A 20,644-nucleotide genomic window follows, 5' to 3' on the forward strand; every position below is an offset into this window, starting at 1 on the left:
GTTGGAAATGGAAAAAAAACAAAAACTCAACAAAACAAAACCAGCAAAAGTTAACATTGACAGGTTTTTTAATTAATTGTAAGCTTTTCCTGTGAAGTCCTGTCCATTGCAGCCAAAGCATTTGGGTTTAAGCTTAGACCACTGTAAGAAATATTCTCAGTGAAGCTTTTTGAAGTATTTTATTTAGTCTTTCTTTTCCATAGAAGTTGTGGCATGCAGATAGTAATGCACTGAACCACTATGGTGGAAAATGCCTCTTTAGCATCCTCTTAGGGAAGATCCAAATCTCTCAACTTGTCTATTTCTCCAGTATATGAATGTTCTAGATGCATGCTGTGAGAGTTTGTGCCATGGCAAATTCTGATGTGTAATCCCTTTGTATTGACTTATACATGGGCAAAAATAGAATGGAAATCAAAGCAAGGGAGGCCTTGAGGTTGAATTCTTTTACATTATTCTTCACGCACATTTTTGTTGCATGGAACAATGTGGCTGGAAGATTGGAAGAATCAGAGGTTAACCAAAGTTTTGGAATGCATATATTCAGTGCTGGTCTGACTATACTAACAAACTGAAAAGGTGGTTTGATAGCTGTCAACTTGTTTTGCTATTGTGCAGCTTAACTGTTACCTTCCTGTATAATGAACATCTCTGTATTTGGAAAATAAATCCATCTTGCAAGAAAGATTGTGCAAAAATTGTTCCTATTATACTCCAGTGTATATTGCTGATGTCAAATAAAATACAATTGTGAGAGTTCTTAAACAGTTGTCTTTCTAATTGTGGCCTGAAGCAGGGAGAGGAAGATCAGTAACAAACTTTGGTAGTTACTTTGGTTAGCTTTTTTTTTTTTTTTTTTTTTTTTTTTTACTTTGGTAGTAACTTTGGTTAGCTTTCCTGCAGCTAGTGCTGGGACATTGATGTTGTTAATGAGTCAATCAACCTAATGCTTTACGTTTGGACAGATGAAGGGAAGAGTTTCATTAGCAATATGATGAATGGTAATCTGTTGTACAATTATTGAAATTGCACCAATTTACTAGTGTACTGTTGTCAAGGTGTGTCTCATTAGGTTAACCAGCTGAGAGCTAAACAAATTACCTCACTTCTCTCACAGCAGCAGAAACAAATAATATTCATAGTAGTGGTGCCCGCTTCATCCTAATTTATTTCTTTCCTTGATGTGATGTAATCAGTGCATACTCCTTGCTTTATCTGCCATCATGTTGGTTGTCACCTGCTCTATTTCATTACGTGACCAAAGGTGACTTTCTAATGATTTATGCCTGGGCCTGATGCAGCTCCCATGCTACAGAAGGGAGACTTCAGACTTGCAGAAACTGTGTTTCAGTGAGGACTGAAAGTTTACCTAGCAATACATATACATGGGGAGAGAGATGTATGGAAAAATCTTTTCAGTCTGTGCAGTGGCTTGTGCAGGGCAGGGAGTGGGGCACCCTTATTTCTTTTTCTATAGGTGGTCAGGAACATCATATCTTTTTTGCAGGCTGAGATGAGAGCTGTCAGAATGGCTTACAGTGCTTCAAAGTGCTGTAATTGCTGTTTGCTTCAGGGACAGATTTTGACACTGAGAAATCTTCTGTGTTTGACAGCCACAGCTATTTCTTAGATTTGAGAGATTCTGCATCCCTTTCTCCTGGCTTCTGTGGGTGTACTTTACAAGCCTGATGCGCAAACTAGTTGTTTGTGCTGATGCTGCCATTTAATGCTGCATGGCATGATGCTACCCCAGATTCTATGTTTTATTAATGGCACTTGTTTTGATTTGGCAGGTAGTTTTACTGTCAGGCTACTTGTAAAGCCTGTGCAGCATCCCAGGAATGTTGCTGTTGATTTTGGAGAATGTTGAGACTAGGTTTTTTGGAAGTCAGAGCTCTAGCTCCCAACAGCATTGAAGGAATTCATCTGAAAGCAGTTGGGAATTTTTCTCAGGGCTGGTGTCAGGCACCTCCTAAGTCAGTCATTATCACAGCTGTGAATTCCTTCAGGTGCAAAGCTTGAGTGTGATTTGTGTTTCTTGAAAGCACCAGGTCTTGTTTCTGGCAGGAAGGAGTGTGAGACTTCTCTTCTAGGTTTATTTTTGGTCTGATTTGAATTGTGGTATTGAGCCTGGGTTTGCTGTGTGAGTACTCTGAATATAGCCCTGTGAAAAATCTGAGACTGACCTGGAAACAGATTCTCTCAATTCCCATTAAAATGTTCTTCTTTTATGCTTAGTGTTTAGTTCTCAAGAGACAAAAAACCCTGACATCTGGGGAAGTCAGATTCTGGCTTTTTGCCCTCCATTCTGCTCTGCCCTTTTCCTCCTTCCTTTCCACAGGGCTTAGTCTCACAGAAATGCTTTGGGATGCATTGCTGGAACAGCTCTGAAGAAAATACGTGTAAGTATCCTGTTCTTCTAATAAGTCCTGAACATCTCTGTTCATCTACTGAGTGGTGACCTGGAATATATTAAAGGTAAAACCAGCTTAGTGTGTTAGATCATGTGAGATGATCAGAACAAAGCTGTCCAAGAAACCAGCCAGCTGCAGGTAGATATGATGGAACAGCTTGGAATAGTCTGGATGAGATCTGCATGTTTTTGATAGCTTATGTAATAATGACAGCCAATGAAGATACACAGACAGGCAGTTCCATTGACTTCACTGCAAGAGACAGCACAGCTGAGTGAGGCTGGAGAAGTTAGAGAGGGAGCAAAGGGTCCATGCTGGTGTAAGAGCAGAAAGAAACTAGTTAAGCAAGCAAGCAAGACGTGGAGAAATTATATTAAACAGTACAAGGTTCTCTTTGTTGGTATGTGAGGCTGAAGGTTTGTCTTTAAGAAGAGCAGGAGGCTTCCTTCCATTTCTGAGCTGGTTTCAAAGCTGATGGAAGTGTTGTATTTTCACTGTTTACAAAGGGATCTTTGGAAAACTAGCGTGCTTGAAACTGCTGGAACACAATGCCAAAAGCACTAGGATGGGAAATGTTTCCAAGCTTATTCAGTTATATTTGTTTAAGTTTTAGATATGCATCCTATATGTCTTTCTGCTTGGTCTCTGAAGAGTTTTGCTTTATGAGCTGAGAAAATTTCACTTCTAACTACAGAAAATTCATTAAAAATGTATTGAAGTGTTCTCTTTTTCAGATGACAAGAAGCTGGATAAAGAGCTCCTATCTCTGAAGAGTCATGCACAACATTGAGAGAGCATGCTAAAACAGCTCAAACAACTTGGGTCTCCCTCGTGTTGTATACACTTTTCTTTAAAACAAAACAAACAAGCAAAAAACAACCAACCGAACAAAATACTTAACTGATTACAGGCTGAGGTAATTCCTATGTCCATTTCTTTACTAGGCTAGCAGAGCACTTGCCTATAAAAATTTTTGAAAGACCCCTGCCCACTTTACAACATATTGATGCAAGCTACCAGAAGCCAGTTTCTTGAGTGAAGCCATAAAATATTTTGCAAATCTCAAAACACTAATTCCTGATAGCAATACTTAACTGAGAGATGAAGGGATGCAGATCTTTAGAAAAAGTCAGTGCCATTTCATGTGTAAATCTGTGTTTTTAATTAATTTTCTTATTCTCTGAGAAACAAATTATGATTTTAGTTCTCTTATCTAGTCCTTTTTTTCTTTTTTTTTTTTTAAAGTAAAATTAATTGATTGCACTCTGGACAGTTATGTCACTTTATTATTATCTGTTACAAGTTCAGTAAATGTTGTTTTACCCACCCAACTATAAGGGATTGAATGTAGTTGGAACAGACAGCTAGACAGCTTTAATATCCACCTAGCTGGGTTAGTCAAGAACTTTAACAATGATGATTCTGAATTTGTTTACCTGTGTTTTGCTTTCACTGGTATCGAACTTGTGACCTTTTATAGACTGCTGTATCTGTTAGCTCTTTTTCAATCAACTATTGTGTAGTGTCCTTTATCTTGTCCTTTTATAAGTTGTTGACAGTAAGCTGCATTCTGAAATATGATGGATTAGTCTTCTCTGGGTCACTGACTTGAATAAAATCATGAGCGTAAATGACTATCAGCTTGCTAGTGCAAATAGCGATTGAGAGAGAAGTTGGTTTAACAGATTCTGAAATCTGGATGAAATACCTGTATCTGTTGAGTGAAGTTTGGAAAGACCCAGGCTTCAATGTTGTCCAGTTCTTTAAGTCAACTCTGAGAAAAGCCTAATAATTAGATACATTAAAACTTAAACATGGAAGTTTTTGTTCCTGTTCTGTATGTGCATTTTAGATCCCCAGCCAGTAAGTGCTGGTTGTGGTTACTGAAGTGCTCTTTTGGAGTGGAAGAACAATGGACGTGCATAAATGACCTTAGGAGGAGAGAACTGCTATTGTCAGAGGCAAAACTACAGGAGCTGTGCTGGAACCATGAGACCAACGAAATTCTCTGAACAAATAATCTTAGCAGCAACTTAACAGAAGTTCTTAGCCTCACTGTAGCCCTGAATTAAATGGAGAGGGTGCTTTGAAGAAAAATGAGGGCTATGCTGTCGTCTTGACATTTTCCTCTGAGACACCTCAGAACAGTTCCTCTCTAGCATCCTCATCTCTTAAATCCCTTTCTGAGATAGGCAGAAACACCCTGTGACAGTGGTAGGTTACAGGCACTCAAAACAAGATCTGCACGAGTGAGTCTGAGTGCTCCTTTAGTGAAATGGCCTTGTTGTTTCATGCAGTGTGATTTATTGTTACTTTGTTCACATGAAAGTCAAATTCGCTGAATAAATTATATAATGTGAGCATCTCTTATTTCCATTATCATAGGAGCAGAATGTGCTAAATTGAGCAAATCAACCGAATCATTACTTAATCATGTGTTTAATTCTTTTTCATGGATCTTCACCGCGAGTATTGGTTATGTCCTTGCAAATGCACTACTGCTTTGTTTCCCTAGTAAACACACTTTCCTCAGTATTCAGTTAATAGTAATTACATTAATATATTTAAATTAGCTAGATTCACAGGTAGTTAATTCAGGCTACAGATAGATTTGTGTTGTGCTATTAACGTTTGTTTAAAGATTTTCTCTGGAAACGTGTATAGAGCAAAGTATTTTGCAGAAGTCGTGAAGAAATGAGAGAAGTATGAGAGATATTTGTGCTAGAGCTAATGAAGAGTGTAGCACAGATTCCTACAGTGGCCACAGTAAAGTGAGTGGTCCAAGGCCAAGAGGTTTAATTTCAAATCCCTGCTCTCCTTCTGTTGTTTTTTCAAGGTTAGGATTTTTCCTTCTTTTTTTTCTTCTCCAGTTTTCAGTTCCTTCTTACTTTTGTCCAGTGTGACTCCCAGATCTCTCTTCATAATTGATTCTCTCAACTAACTTAGTAATTGACTTCAATGAGACTTGAGGATGTGCTCAAGAGCACACTCCTGAAGAAGGATGCTCTAGTTAATTGGAACTGAAATTGTCTGTAAAGTAAATAACATTTATGATGAGTTTTCAGTTACTGAATAAATGTAGGAACAATTTCTTCAGGTTTATTATGTCACAAATGACTTTATTCATTAATTGTTCAAGCAACTAGATAAACCTGTTTGAGATACATGGTGTGGAGGAGAAAACCTCACTTATGCATTTGTTTAAGAGCTTTAGTTAGCATGCCCCCAGAGCAGTACATATACTTTGTAGTGCAGTGTTTAATATGTATAATGAAGATATAGTTTTACTTTATTGGTTTTTATTTCTTTATGACCAAATCTATACTAAAAATTTAACATCTACTGTAGTTTCTGGAGAACTTTTGGCTCAAATCAGTTAGTCAGGTGGTTCTTAGGAGTTACTGGTGTGTGCTGTCTCAATACATAGTCTCTTTCCCTGGAGGACAAGAGAAGATAATGATGTTACTCAGTTCTGTAGCAGCAGTCAGAGGTCCTGGACAGGTTTAGCCCATAGCATAGGTGCAGTAGGCTGCAGAAGGGCACAGAAGAGCCCTCATGTTCCTTGATTAAGGGACTGTAATTTTATCTGGTCATTAAGCAGGTAAAAGCAGCGAAGCACCTTCAAGTTGAATTGTGAATAAATAGAGGAATGCTGCAAACTGCTTTGAAAGCAAGTTGCATTGGCCTAACCCTCAGAGTTCTGATAGTTCTAGTTGAACATCAAACTTAACTACCATTGATGGCATGGAATACTATTAATGCATGCATTTCAAAATGAAATTATGTGTATTAATGCAGTTTGGTCCTTTGCAAATGTTTTTGGTGGTTTTTTTTGTTTGTTTGTTTTTTGTTTTTGTTTTTTTTTTTGTGGAAAATAGCCATAAGATATTCCCTCAACAAAGATATTTAGCATCTCAGACATCACATATAAATGACCTTGCTGGTACCATCACATGTGAACTCCACAGCACGTGGTTGCATCCCAGTGGTAGCATACAAATAAACCACCTAGGGCCTATGCCAAATTATTCTGCCAGGACTAAGACACAGTGATATCTTCATGAATCATCAACCACATGGCTGAAGCCTGTGTATCTGGATATATTTTGCACTCTTTGTAGTCTTTCAGGTCTGACATCAAACAGACAATCTTTTTGGCCTTTTTGTGCAGGTGGCTGTTTTCACTGCCTTCTTGCACATTGCTTGAGTCTATGTCATTGTCATTAAATGTAAGGAAAGCATTGGAGTTGTTTGTCAAAATGTTTTATAGATCTTGTTTTGACCAAATAAGATGTTGTCAAAATTGAAATCATCACAGATTTTTATTTTCTATTGTAATTTTTAGGTTTTGTCTGTGTTAAAAAAGCTTACCTTGAAAAACAAAGGCACTGCAAAAAATGGATCTCTACAATGGCTAGGTTTTAAAAATGTCTGAAAAAATCAGGAGTTTTGTCCTTTTTTTATTAAGTGTTTTCATACAGAAACAAACAAAATTTTTCTACTCTGCTGACCATCTGCAAAGGGCTATACAGCTCCAGACCTTGCTTGCCTTGAGGTATAACGAGAGCATGTGAGAGTCCAGGTAAGCACAGGTGGTTCCTGATCATATCCAGCTGAAGACCTTCAGCTTGACTGGGGCATTTTCTTCCTCTCCAGTAGAAGCTCTGTAATCATCCTTGGTTAGGTCAGGGAACAAGACTATGTAAGCAGTATTCGTGTGTTCTTTGTTGCCTGTAATTGACTGATACATTATTTTTTAAATAGTCAAGTGGCAATGTATTGTGTCAAGCTTTTTCTTCCCGACTAAAGCAAGTAAGCTGTGACTTTAAAAAGAAGTATATGCGTCATATGCTTGGCTGAGTCAATCTAAACCTGTACAAACAATATATAATTATAGATCAATTGCCAGACTTATGAACTGCCTGATACTCTTCAACATAAAGACAGCGATATTTCTGGCAATGAAAGGCTAATCCCGCAGAAGTATCTGACACGAACCTCCATGTTTTTCTTACAAGGAATTATGTGGGTTTTTTAGATCTGGCCTTCTGAATAGATCTAACCTACCACTATGATTCGTACTATAAGTTACCTGTTATTTATTATAGACAAGAATTCAAGTTTGGAAGAGGTAAAAACTGATAAATAGAAAATAACATTCTGGCTAAAGAATTGTATTCTTCACTGAGACTGGAGAAAAGAATCAGCTTTAATGGCATATTAACAATGGAGAAACAGCATACCTTAGAAAGTAAAATTTTAGAGCATTTTTTATATTTAAGACAAAATGTAGAGCCAAGGAACTAGCTAACTAAATATATATATATTTAGCTGTGTATATATATAAAATGATATTTAAGAATTGGGATCATGAAATTTACCTCAGCTGGAACTAACATTTCTTAGTCTGATCTGAATAGCAATCATAGATCTAACACACTATTGCAGTGCACTGAAAATATGTTAGTTTCCATCTGGAAAGTTGCAGTGATTGCACTTTTTAAAAATTTCCTTCTAACAAGAAGCAATTTTGCAATCTCAGCTCTGGCAGAAATTATCAAGATGAAATGTTTCTTTACCTTTACTTAAATGATACATTATGCAAATCGAAAACAGCAATTTAAGGAAACAATTATATAAAGGGAACAGCTTTTCTTATTCCTGAACAGGAAATGTTGCAGGATAAAAAAAGCCAACCCTAAACGCTGTTGACTTCGAGCTATTATAGGAGAAAAATCTTGATACCTTTCTTCATTCAAAGACTTCCTGTTTCAGCAGTTGCCAGTTAAGAACTGTCCTTGTATAACATCCTTGAGGAGAGGCCTTTTAAAAGCTGAAAATAAATAAGTGAAGTTGTACTCCTACTGAAAAAGTGAGGATATTGCTATTGAAAAGGTGTAATATAGCAAATTACTTCAATGGCAAAATAGAAAGCAGACTTAATTTACTTTTTTACATTTATCAATTTCTAGGATTCACAGCTCTTTGCTAATAGTGTCAAAGAGCCCATTGCTTGCTGGCCACGTGCCTGTTGGTGGGATTCCTGTAGAGACCTGCTATCTTTCTTGCGCTAGAAAGGCTGTATGGAGCAGCACAGGTTCCTTCAGGGCTTTGTGTGACTGCTGACACCGGCTGGGATTGCACAGGTTCTTCCTTTGCGTATGTCATGGTGATTTCATACACTCCCTCAATCTTCTGTGTTTAGAAGAATAACATTTCATCTTCTACTTTTGACTAGAAACCCAAGCTCATGAGTTTACATTCACACAGGGAGGAAAAACTTTGACTTCAGAAAAATCTGTACACTGGTATTGTGTTCCACCACAGGGACATCTGGGGACATTTGGGATTCTTTGGTTGCCTTTTCTTCTTAAATAACCTGTATCAGAAATGTTCTTGCTCCTTCCTTGGATATACACCTGGATGTGAGCTCTTAAAGTTCATTCTTGAGCAAATATCAGTTATATTTCCTATATTCAGAATCAAACAAACAAATGAAAAAACAAGTGATATTTTTTAATGGATTATTTTAAAATATAGCTCTTTACTGTTGACATTTTTTTTTTTTTTTTTTTTTTCAGAAGACTCCTGCTACTATGTCTTTATTGCATGATGTGACATGCTGACTGGTGCATTATATGCCTCACAGTTTTCTAGTCCTGTCCAAACTGTATTCAGTCAATACAGTTTTCTTAGGTAAAGATAGAAAGGTTAACTGAATTACATGCAAATAGATCAAAATAGTAATTTTTTTTTTTTTAGTATCAAACAGTTATTTCTGCAAAAGCCTTTCTTAGACTATGATTCTCTAAGCGTTGCCTTTAATTTTGAACTGCTGCAGCTCAGCCTTACCTCATTGAGGAGATATCTGTGACACGGTGGAGAGAGGTGTGACCAAAGCAGTATCACCTATACTGACAACTCAAATGATATACTTAATTCTCTTCAAAAGACACAGCTAATAATGTTCTTGCCTTTCCTGTTTTGCCAGCCTTCTACGACTTTCTGAACAAATGTGTTGGCAGGAAGGTGACAAACAGGGCTATAATGTAAGGTAGACATGACACTAAAGAAGCCCACAGCTTGCAGATGCATTAACTGAAGCAGTGTGGTCAAAGTCCAAATTAAATATGAATGTTATGAATATTAAGGGTGAGGAGTAAGCTTGGACCTTGTCAACTCAGAAAAAGACAGCTCTGCTGTTAATTGCATACTGTCATCACTACATTCAGGAGTTGGGTGCATTAGTGTCATATGTTCTTGGAAATAAGTTTGGCTGATGTATAAATGGTGATTTAGGTTAGTGTCTCTGTTGTCTTTATTTATGATTAGCTGCCAAATCTTCCTGAAAGTTGATTTTACTATGGATGCTTACATGTAATTATCTTTTCTTTGATTTTACCCCTCTATGTTTCCTAATATTATAATTCATTGTTGCTGATGCTGGATTTACCTCTGTATTGAGAGGTAGCACATTAAACACTGGAAATGTGGTAAAAAAATCTGGCAGTAGAAAACATCATTGGTTTGAATTAACATATGTCAGATCTCTTTCAATTTTGTATGAACACAGGTAGGTCTATAATTAAGATTTTTCAATTTGCAGAGTTGTCTGTGAGAGATATGGAATGAAGGAGACAAAATTGAACTAAGAAGTTCAGAAAATGATGTAAAGATGATACTTGTCATTTTTCTGAAGGAAAGAAAAGAAGGATCGGGAATCTGAGATCCAGAATATTGTGAAAAAGTCTTCAGACAGTGGAAAAAAAAACTGTCAGCATTTGGGGAAACGTGTAGAGTGCCTCCAGATGGTCAAAGAAGGGCTGAGGATTTAAGCAAAGTGCCTTGGATGTCAGAAAATGATAGAATCATAGAATGGATTAGGTTGGAAGGGACCCTAAAGCCCATCTAGTTACAACTCCCTGCCATGTGCTGGGTTGCCACCCATCACATCACACCACATCAGGCTGCCCTGGGCCCCATTTAACTCGGCCTTGGAGGTCTTCAGGGATGGGGCATCTACAGCCTCTCTAAGCAATCTGTTCCAGTGCCTCACTACCCTCTGAGTAAAAAATTTCTTTCTATCCAATCTGAATTTTCCCCTTGTTTAGTTTAAATCCCTTCCCCCTTTCCCATGAATATCAGCTGAATAGGAAAGGAGAATTACAAGCAGTCAGTCTGAGTTAGAGATGGAAAGGAAATTAAATAGAAGGCTTCTTGCTCAGTAAATAATGACAAGATAATGATACTTAACATATTGTTTTAAAATAGTAGAAAGATGAAGAAATAAAAAATGGAAATACTCATAGAATCAAAGATTGGCTAATATGGATCAGTTATTAAGAGGATTCACTAACCGGACAAGGGTAAGAAGAAAAGAAAATTAACATTTTAGGATGTTAATGGGTCAGAAAAAATAGCTGAGAATTCAGAATCTCTAATAAAATAAATATAAAGGATGTTGAGCTCCATAAAAATGGTTTATTTAAAATTAGCTTTTTTCATTTCTGTGTTTCCAATGGAAAAATCAAGTGGGGATTAAAAAAAACAACAACAAAGATAAACATGATATTTTGAATATTTAAAGTAGCTTGGGGGCTGTGAGTAATAAAATTGTAGATGTGCCTATTTAGATTTTAGTGGGAAGATTTTTCTGCTTGTATGTGTTCTGCCTCTGATCGAGAAACTGTGTAATTGTGCTGGGATCGTGTGGTACCTGAGCTAAGATCTCTGCTGGGATAGGAGATGCCCAATGAAAATGGAGGTCTGCTATGGGGGAGTTCCCTGTGGCATTGCCTCTGTGAACACTCTGTTCTTTGAAATGTGTCTGATCCAGAGTGAATTACACAAATTATGAGACCTGTTTGAAACAGGCTGCCTTCAGAGTGACAGTGGGGAAATGTCTGTGGCATCTACTACAGACTTGGCTGGTAACGGAGCATTGAGCTGCACAGGCTGAAGCAAACATTTGCGAGAGTAGGAGAGTGCCAGTGCAGATTTTGGGTGATGTCAAAGGAATTTGAACGCCTCCAGGTTTTGAGTGTTGCTGAGTGAGTGCCATTACATTGGGAAAAACTGAGTTGGCTAAGGGCTGTTGTAGGGCCTGCCCACCTCTCCTTGTACAGTTCTGTTGTCTCCTTGTCAGCTGTTTCCAATGCATCAGAGCTGCTATTGTGACTTTGCAGCATTCACTTTGAAACAAACAACAAATTGTAAGCAGGCTTCATTTAATAGTGGGGGATGTCTGGTGAGAGATCAGATCACTGCTGGGGCCAGAATTAGTGCAATCATCTTAGCACCAGTTCCTGCCAGTTGTAACCCCAAGGCCTCAGAGAAGTACATATGGATGTGCAATTTTGATGCAAGGATCTTACAGGTTGTTCACTGAATTTTTTTTTTTTTTTTGTATTATTACTCTGTTTTTCTATTCTTCTATAAATTATTCCTCATTTGTAGTGTTCAGTCCTGTGCAGCAGTTCTTTATTGTGCAGTGCCTTGCCAGCCCTTCCCTCTCTGTGCTGTGCACCTGCATGTCCCGTATACGCCTCCAGTGCTCCCATCAGTCTATGCTCTCTTTCTTCTCCGCTGTACTGTGTACCCCCTGCGGTCTAATCAGATGTATGCTGATCATAGGAATCTTCATGTTCTTTTGTTTGAAGCATCTCGGCAGAGTTCTCTGCTTTTTTCTTTCTGCCTGACAGTTACGCTCATTGCTTTGTCATCCCAGTCAGTGGGAGTGCAAGAACTAGCAGCATCCTGGCATTCCTGTCGAAGGCACGCACTGGAGAGCATTTTCTGTCACGATGTTCAAAAACAAACATCTACTGCAATGCAGCTGTTTGAGCTCTGCTTGCTCTTGCTACTATTTTTGTTTGCAGTTCAATACATTTTCTTAAACCTCTTTTTGTAAGTGCAGATACATGCTGCAAGCTGATAGCTGCTCAGGGAGCAGCCTGCCTTAGCAAACAGGCATCTGCTTTTCAGCGTGTCAACAGGCAGTCGTTCAAGCAGTGTTTTCTTCCTCAGTTTGTATTAGTCTGGCCCAGTGTTTGAATAATCCCTTTGTTTGCCTTTACCCGAAGGGACTCTGTGAGAATCCAGAGCGGTGAATTTACTGATGAATCCACGCAGCCGTGGATCAGATGATTTTTTAGTTACTCAACCTCTTATGCTCTGTTAGGGTTATATTAGAATATTAATAATTCCAGAACCAGGATCACGCAGTTGATACTGTTCCCATGAGCAATCCGCTACTCAGTAAAAGCTGGTGCTGATATCTCAGAGACAGTAATTTGCCAGTATTTGTCTTGGTTCCTATTCCCCTGTACAGCAGTTTGTCTCTATGCTGTAAGGAGAAAAGCTACTGCTCTGCTGTTTTCCCAACCAAGATCATTTCAAATTAACACATCTTGTTATATGCACACCCAGGGCCTCATCTGTAATCATCCTTCAAAACAGCAGTTTGTTCTGTAATTAACTTGTAACTGTATGGCTCATACTATGTATGAATGGTTCGGTTCTTCCTGCAAAGCAATCTGCTGATTTGCATATGGTCTGAAATATTTTTGATTGAGAATATTTTTCTATTTTATCATTACAATAGTGAGAGAATATCTGGAAGGTGCTTAGTTTGTTTAATCCAAGCTCTAAACCCTGGAAGATAAATGTTTGCCTCTTTCAAAGAATGAGACCTGCTAAAATGAATTTTTCCATATCATGTCTGGAAGTGTTTTGCTGAACTGAAATAGCTGTAAGAGTACTTAATATACTTACTATGACTATAAATAAGTACTGCAGTCTGATATGGAATTTATTATTACTACTATTATTCAGGAGGCTGTGGCTGTTCCCTTCCTACTACACTTAGTAGTAGGTCAGCTACAGCTGCGGCCAACCAGAAATTGCTGGGAGATAAGATTTCACTTCAAGATGCAGTGCAATGCCTGGAGTGCTTGAGCATTTCCCTCTACACTAAGCTGTATGTTCTCCTACCTAAAAGAAATGTTTCTTCTAACCAGTTTCCTCTGGATCAGCCAGGCGCAGAGCTCTCTGCTGCATTCAGCACTTTGCTGGGGAAAATAGGGGAACGTGCAGGTCACGAGGAGTGAAAATTAGAGAAGCTTGTGAAGTGCAGGGCACTTTGCCTTCAACGTATTGCATAGGCAGGTCATGCTGCTGGGCAGCTTTCCCAGGGAAGTTCCTGCTGGAACTTTCTAAGCAGTGGCAATGCTCTCACAAGATTAAAAGGATTTGTCCTAAAGAAGAGTAGGAACTTGCAGAGGGAAGAGAGGTTTAGAGTAATGTTTATAGGAGGAACTTTTGGGACAGGGAGGGAGAGGTGGATAAAAGCAAGGAGTCTTTTGAAGGATCTGGAGGCTTTGTACTCCCACAGAAAGAAAGGCAAATGATTTTCTTGTGTTCACATTTATAGGAATTGATCTGATCCTTTTGGTGAAAAGTGTGACAGCTGGGAATTTTTAATTCCAGTTGTGATACTCATTGAGTTGACTGGTAGAAGAAATGAGCAAAACCTCCCCACTGCTCTCTGCCTTCTTTTCTGGCTGGTGTCATAGCCTTTTTGGGTAACAGTATCCTGGGAACAGAGGGAAAGAATATTGGGGAAGGAAGGTAAAGCATAGGTCAGGAGCCTCAGACAACCCAAGCTTATTCCCGTAGAGAGCTCAGCAATATCATTCCTCAGATCTGGGGTGACACCACTGTGGCTGTGGTAGGCTGCCTCTACCCGAACATGGCTATTTTGTTTGCGAAGCCCTGGTACCGTAAGGAGTGCAAACATCTAGTTTGCCTTTTTGTTTTTCCCTGACTATTCACAGTTTGCTCTAGGCACTTGCAGCATTTGGGAAGAATATCACTGTGATTTGTTGCCTGCAAGAGTGTCTAATTAAAACAAGAGAGCAGGATGGGAAGTGATGACACACAGTGCAGCTGAGCTGCTCCCAAAGCTGAACATGGCAGCTGCGGTTTTCATCATTTGCAAAGCCTCAGCCAACACGTTGGCCCACAGAGTTAAAATAAATGTCTAATTATGTTGTTTAATCATTTCAGTTCCAAATTCGTGCTTGCAAAGGGTTGCAAAAGATAGGAGTGAAACAGCGCAAGGACTGTGATCGCAGCAGTGACCTGCCAATAAATCTGAAATCAGGATGCTTTTTCTGAGTCAGATTGCTCCCTGCCCCTCACAGTGGGGCTGTGAGGGGCATACATTCCTCCACAGTTGCAGAGGAATGGCTCTTTCCCTGACTAGGCTGCAGCCCTGTCCCCAGCTCTGCCTCACCCGCACTGCTTGGCAGCACCATGCTAATTAGCTGCAGAGCAGTGAGCCCTGCAGGTGCTGAGAGCAAAGATGGGGAAAGACTTCAAAGGTGTTTACTATTTTCTTTTTATTCTTAATCCCATAGTAAAGCTATAAAAGAAATATCACTGCTGTCCTGATCCAGCAATGTGTTATGTATGGGGAGGCACTGCTCTGAGGTATTTTTGGATGAGGTGGTTTTGAGTTTCTTTATGACTTTCTGAGAGGGAGCAAATGGGAAAACCTCATTAGACCTGGTCATTAGATGTGGATGGGGGAGGTACCAGTGTCAAATGGGGGACTGAGAACTCTCATCAAAACATTCTTCTGGGAGGTGAAATATGTGAGGCGTAAGTCTAGCCTGCGGTACAGGGAGCTCCTTTTCACCCACAGCCTAAGCAAATTCTCTAGAATAAAGTGATGAGGGCAACTAGGGCTTAAATGTTTTCATAGCTCTAGCCCACAATTGCCAAAATATTTGCCTGTAAAAGACATGAAAAAAACTGGATTAATGGGTCTGCTCTGTATAAATCTATGTTTGTTAAGCTATTTGTGAATCAACTGTTAGTCTAGATTACCGTTATAAAGTGCACTGGAAATGAGGTGACTACACATACAAGCGGTTCCCACTGATCATGCATATTTACTTAAGCAGTAGCCCACGGTAACTGTATGGTGTTATCCTTTATTTGCCTTTCTTTATATGGTTCAGTTGCAGATGATTGTTGAAACAAGACCGAGAGTAGGAAAAAATGTTCTTATGAAAAATTTTCATCTAAGATTGCTTTTCTTCTCTTTTCCTAGAAGTCTTCCTTTCCTCAGTTGGGGAAATTCTGCACAACATGAATGAAGGTTACTAAAACAGTCAGTACTTCACTTGCTGTTAACCAGTGTGATGAAGAGAGCATGTCTGAGTTTAGAAATACTTATAGCCAACAGCTTTCAGTCCAGATGACTAATGCACAAAGAAATTGTGACTGCAGTTGATGAACTTGGTGAACTCTCTTGATAACAAGATTTTGTTTGATTTCAGTTCCCACAAACTAAATCTAATGTTTCTATATCAATACTAAGGCTTTATCTATTCCAAAGTAGTTGTAAGAAGAGGGGTACTAAGAAGTCAGGCATATTCACAATCCAAACTTTGGCCTATTTTAAAGAGCCACGTTTTTATTCTAAATGGATTTCCTGTAATAAGACAATAACTATTGCAATGAGGAACTGTTTGGAGAGGAAAAAGAATTGTTCCCAGAGTACAGTGTCAGTTTGCTGCTGATGTCTGTTTAGCTAACTTATACTGCCATTTACTAACAGTGACTGAGTACCACAGTCAACTGGAAAGCCAATCGATTTCTTCATGCTGCTTTTGGAGCAGGTGGTCAGTCAGCTATACTCCCCCTTTTCCCATCCAGGCTTTCCCATTTTAACTCTATTTCTTCACCATACTGATGCTTTTTGTTATTAGTCTTACCTTTTCTCAATAATATACTAAAATCTCCCAAATCTCTGGAACCTTTGATGCAATGCTTTGAGATATTACAAACTTCTGACACTTGGTAATCTTAGAATTTGTTTTCAGACCAGAGAAATAAAAAGGCCAGGTGCAATCTTTGGACATGCAGTGGTTGTTTTTAGGGTCTGTGCCATTCTCCTTGCTGTTGGCTGCAGCATTTCATGCATTTCTGTAGCTTTTTGTCACAGAGGGAGATGAAAGTATTTTCAAGCACTGTTTTTAAACAGAATGAGGAAATTTGTCACAATCTGATTATTGAAGAGAAGCCTAAAAGAACAATTGGGAAATAATCAGGAGACAAAACCGGGGTAAGAAAAAATACTTCCTTGCCAACGGAAGCACAAAGCATTGCAATAATAAGGAATGCTGAAAGATTAAATGAGATCTTTGGCAATTAGAAACCTCCATGCAGTGAGCTCCTCTATTTGAGTTCTTAATGTTTATGATTAGCATACCCTTAAGGCTAAGACACGTTTTTATTTACACACATTTACACATATTTTTCAAGAACCTTTGCACTGTTAAAATAATGCATTTCCCCCCCCCTCCCCCCCCCTTTTTTTTTTTCAGCCATTTTGTCTCAGAGCCTTAAAAAAAAGGCTTTCTGGAAAGCCTACTTAGAAAAAACAATAGGTTTCATTTCTTTTGTTCCCATCTGATCCTATGGGGTAATAATGTGATGATTACCTAGAAATCTTGGTGCCCATCTGAAAGTGGTAAGAATTTAAATGAGTGATTTTTTTTTAGTTCTCATAACCTGGAGAAAGCGTAGATTAGAATTTAATAAAATGCACAAATTAGAATAAAATGGAATTACACATGATCTAGGGTTTCTGAAGCTTGCTATTTCCTTTTTTTCTTTTTTCTTTTCCTTTTTTCTTTTTCTTTCTTTCTTTTTTTTTTTTTTTTTCCCCTCATGCACAAATGGAAGTAGTTTTATTTAGGTCTATTTTTTTAACGCTGTACTGTCTGTAAATAGTCACTAGCCTTTATCCATATACCGGCCTCATTTCCTTTGTATCTTTTTCTATAATCTGAAGTAAATCCAAAGTGGTACTTTATTTTTCACGCTTCCTTGTATTCATTTTCAACAAAAGGATTGAAATAACTCCTAGGTCTTATGACAAGGGTGGAATCATTGCAGTTACTAAGTTATAAAAGGATATTAAAATTTACCACAATGACTGCAACTCAGTAGAAGCCATAATCTGATCCCCAACTAATTAGAAGTTGAAAGGAGCTGAAAAAAAATTAAGCATGTTTTTCTGATTGTGAGTTTCCAGATGGGTACATGGAGGAAGGTCATCAGTCAACACGCTGCATGCTGGTCCTTGGTTGGTAAGGATGCACTTTCTGACTTTCGAAGGCTTAGGCTTTCCACTGTCTGCTGTAAATTGGACTGAAGTCATCAATGACTGAGACTGAGACTGGTGTTGTAAGATGTGCTGTGATGCATATCTATTGCTAAAACTCCATGGTGTTCACCAGGTTGCAGCTCATCTCCCTTCTCTGTGAAGGTACATTGCTTACCAGATGCAATAAGCATCAGACAACTAGACCTGAGATTTTTTCCTGCCTTTGGGCCCAGATAACCGCACTTCTAGTGACAGCAATCTGCTTTCACCTTCTAATGTTTATGCAAGGGAGGGTTAGAGTCAAGCTCATGCAGTGTATGCACTTAAAAAATACTTCATCTAAACCTGTTACAGCATTAAATTTTTAAGCTGATTATCCTGGTTTTTTTTTTGTTGTTGTTTTTTGTTTTTTTTTTTTTGTTTTTTGTTTTCAACCATCCTGTTAACTCAATGGATATATTCATGTTCCTTCAATTTCAGAGGAGTGTAAACTTAGCAGCAGCACAGTGGGTCATAATTTCAAGCATCAGAGCAGCAAAAGGTGAGATTTTTTTCAAGGCAAGTACAGAATTAAGCTAGTAAAGAGAAGTTGAAAGCTGTTACCATAAGGACGGCTTTTGCTTCACTATCCATGTTTGAAAACATTGCAGATATTTTTTATTTTTTAGAACAAGGCTGCTGAAACTGGGAATGGAGAATGAAATTAAAAACAGAATGTACTGTAGGCAGGCTTCTTTTATGCCAGCCTGTTGCCCTTAATGCAGTTTTCTTTCACTGAAAGAAAAACAAATATTCATCTCCTACTTTTCATTGAAGATTTTTTTTTTTTTTAATAACATTGAGACTTTAGAGTTTTTGCAAAACCTCAATACCTTGAGCATCTCTGATACTTCAGTGAAACTGAATTTTTAAAAGTTCCTCCTTGGGTTTGGCTGTTGGCTTTCCTGGCTTAACATGTTGTGCAGTTGCTGAGTCTATTTTAAACCTAAATGTATACTTTCATAGCTGAGCTGGGTGCTCTGTAAATGAAATGCTCAATTAAACACAAGGCAGGAGGCTGCTAGTGGTGCATGCAGTACTTCTCCTTTAAATCAGTTGTAGAAATTGCAACAGAGCTCTCATTTCTAGTTGCTTTTTCATCAGTCCCACAGAGGTGTTTGGGCCAATTTCAATTTAACATTCAGCTTAAAATACTCATGTGGTCGTGGCTGTAGATCCACCTTACTTAGGCTCTTAAGATAAAATAAATCAATTTGGTAGCACTAGTGTGGCAGCTCTCAGATGTGTAATGCATCACTAAAAATGATGCATAACTTCACCAGTATCTGTTTGGTTCTAGATACAATAGAGGTTTAATTACCTAGAAGTTAGGCTTTTTGCAGCACCCGGCTTGACTCTAGAAACCAGTAAGACCTTATAAGGAATGAAGTACTCTTGGATAAAGTGTAATCTGGATATAGAAGCAGACTTCATAAATTTCACTCTATTGATTTTGTCTGTCCTATTTAAATGATAACCAAACTGACACGCATGAAAATTCCAAGTTTTGAATGAAATTTGAATGCAATTAGTAATGTCACTGTGAACTTTTAAAATATATTGCTGAGTAGAATACCAGCTAAATATTTTCAATTTATTTTTTCCAGAAATAAATGTCCTTGGTTAGTTTTACTTTTATATAGAAACAGTTTTTGTTCTTCAGCACTTAGTGAAACTGTGACCATGGAGTATCTTATAGTGTTGAACAGTCTGAGCAAGTTTTCTATTTCAAGGTTCAGGAGCCCTAAAATTATGGATGCACTGTCTGGAATTATATATAAGCTTTCTACAGAATACTTGACTTTATGAACTCCTCCTAGTCTTGTGTTTCTTCAAGATTTTTTGTTATTTAAAACATAGCTTGTTCTGTTTTATTTAGATGCATGAATTGCGTGTTGCAGTAGCAATAATACACTCCAGGTAATTCATTTCCAGTTGAGTTTCACTCTGCTTGAGTGCTTAAAAATCAATTGGCTTCCTGTCTTTTACCTTTTAATGCCCCCTGTAGTGTGCAGTAACCATCCACGAAATTCACTGCTTGTCATAGCCTATTGGTTTAATTTAAAAGCTAAGTTTGGATAATCCACATGTTCTGTTTTCATTTTCTTTTTTTTTTTTTTTCCGATGAAAAGCCATCCTTCAGTGAGAAATTGGCAATGGAATTCGCCATTCCAGAAAAAGAAGCATCAATATAGAGAAAGAAGAAAAATATTCTGTGTCATACTTGGTGAAATGTGATATAGATATAAATTTAGAACATGTCAAGTCTTCTAAAAAATTCCATCTGGCTTAAGGTGACCTCTGTCTCGGGGAGCTGAATGCACTGCAGAGACCCTCAAATGGCATGGGATGCTGAGGAGATGTCCAGCGGCTGCGATGTAAACTTGGAGACATCCTAAATCTCACATAGCACTTTGCCTTTTTGCTAGTCTAAGTAAGCTAATGGATGTACCTCTAGCTACTCCACAATCAATCCTGAGGAGAATGAAAGTCAGTGAGTCCCACTCAAAAACGAACATGAAAAATCCTATTTCTTCTATTTATTTAAACCCTTCCTTCATCTGGCATCAGAAAGGAATATATTTAAGTCAGGAGCTGATCTGTATCACAGAAGAAAGTGTGTTGCTAGGAAAGCACATAACAGCCAAGAATGGACACAGCTGATATCTAAAGGGTGGTAAGCTGTGAGCTGACTAGATTACACAGATCTGTGAGATGCTGAATCTAGATTATCACTCTTGGGGTTTATCACTGTTTATCTTTGCAGATCAACTTCCAATTCACTTGAAAGTCAGTTGCCCTCACATAGTCCTCCGTAGTACCATGTCAATATAAGTTTATGTACAGAAGTAAAAATGTAAGTATCTATTCGGTGTACCTACTGAATAGGCTATGGTAATAGAATCTTGTTTTGGGGAAAAGAGGTAGATATAACGGTTCAGTCATCATTAGGATGAGGAACAGTTAGGTTAGATACTTTCAGCAACATGAAGACTTTCAAGTAAGTCCT

General features: G+C 38.2%; 1 long non-coding RNA gene across 1 annotated transcript; it reads left to right on the plus strand.

Annotated features, from left to right (window-relative positions):
- Positions 1-2,041: 2,041 nt before the first annotated feature.
- Positions 2,042-20,185, plus strand: LOC149918240 (uncharacterized). Its single transcript, XR_016466464.1, has 6 exons — positions 2,042-2,143; positions 2,239-2,402; positions 3,149-3,330; positions 17,517-17,578; positions 18,076-18,136; positions 19,767-20,185. It is a non-coding gene; the product is annotated as an uncharacterized LOC149918240 (long non-coding RNA).
- The last annotated feature ends 459 nt before the right edge of the window (positions 20,186-20,644 follow it).

Source organism: Phasianus colchicus, chromosome 4, assembly GCF_987193195.1.
Source record: "Phasianus colchicus chromosome 4, bPhaCol1.hap1.1, whole genome shotgun sequence".
NCBI classification, from domain to species: domain Eukaryota; kingdom Metazoa; phylum Chordata; class Aves; order Galliformes; family Phasianidae; genus Phasianus; species Phasianus colchicus.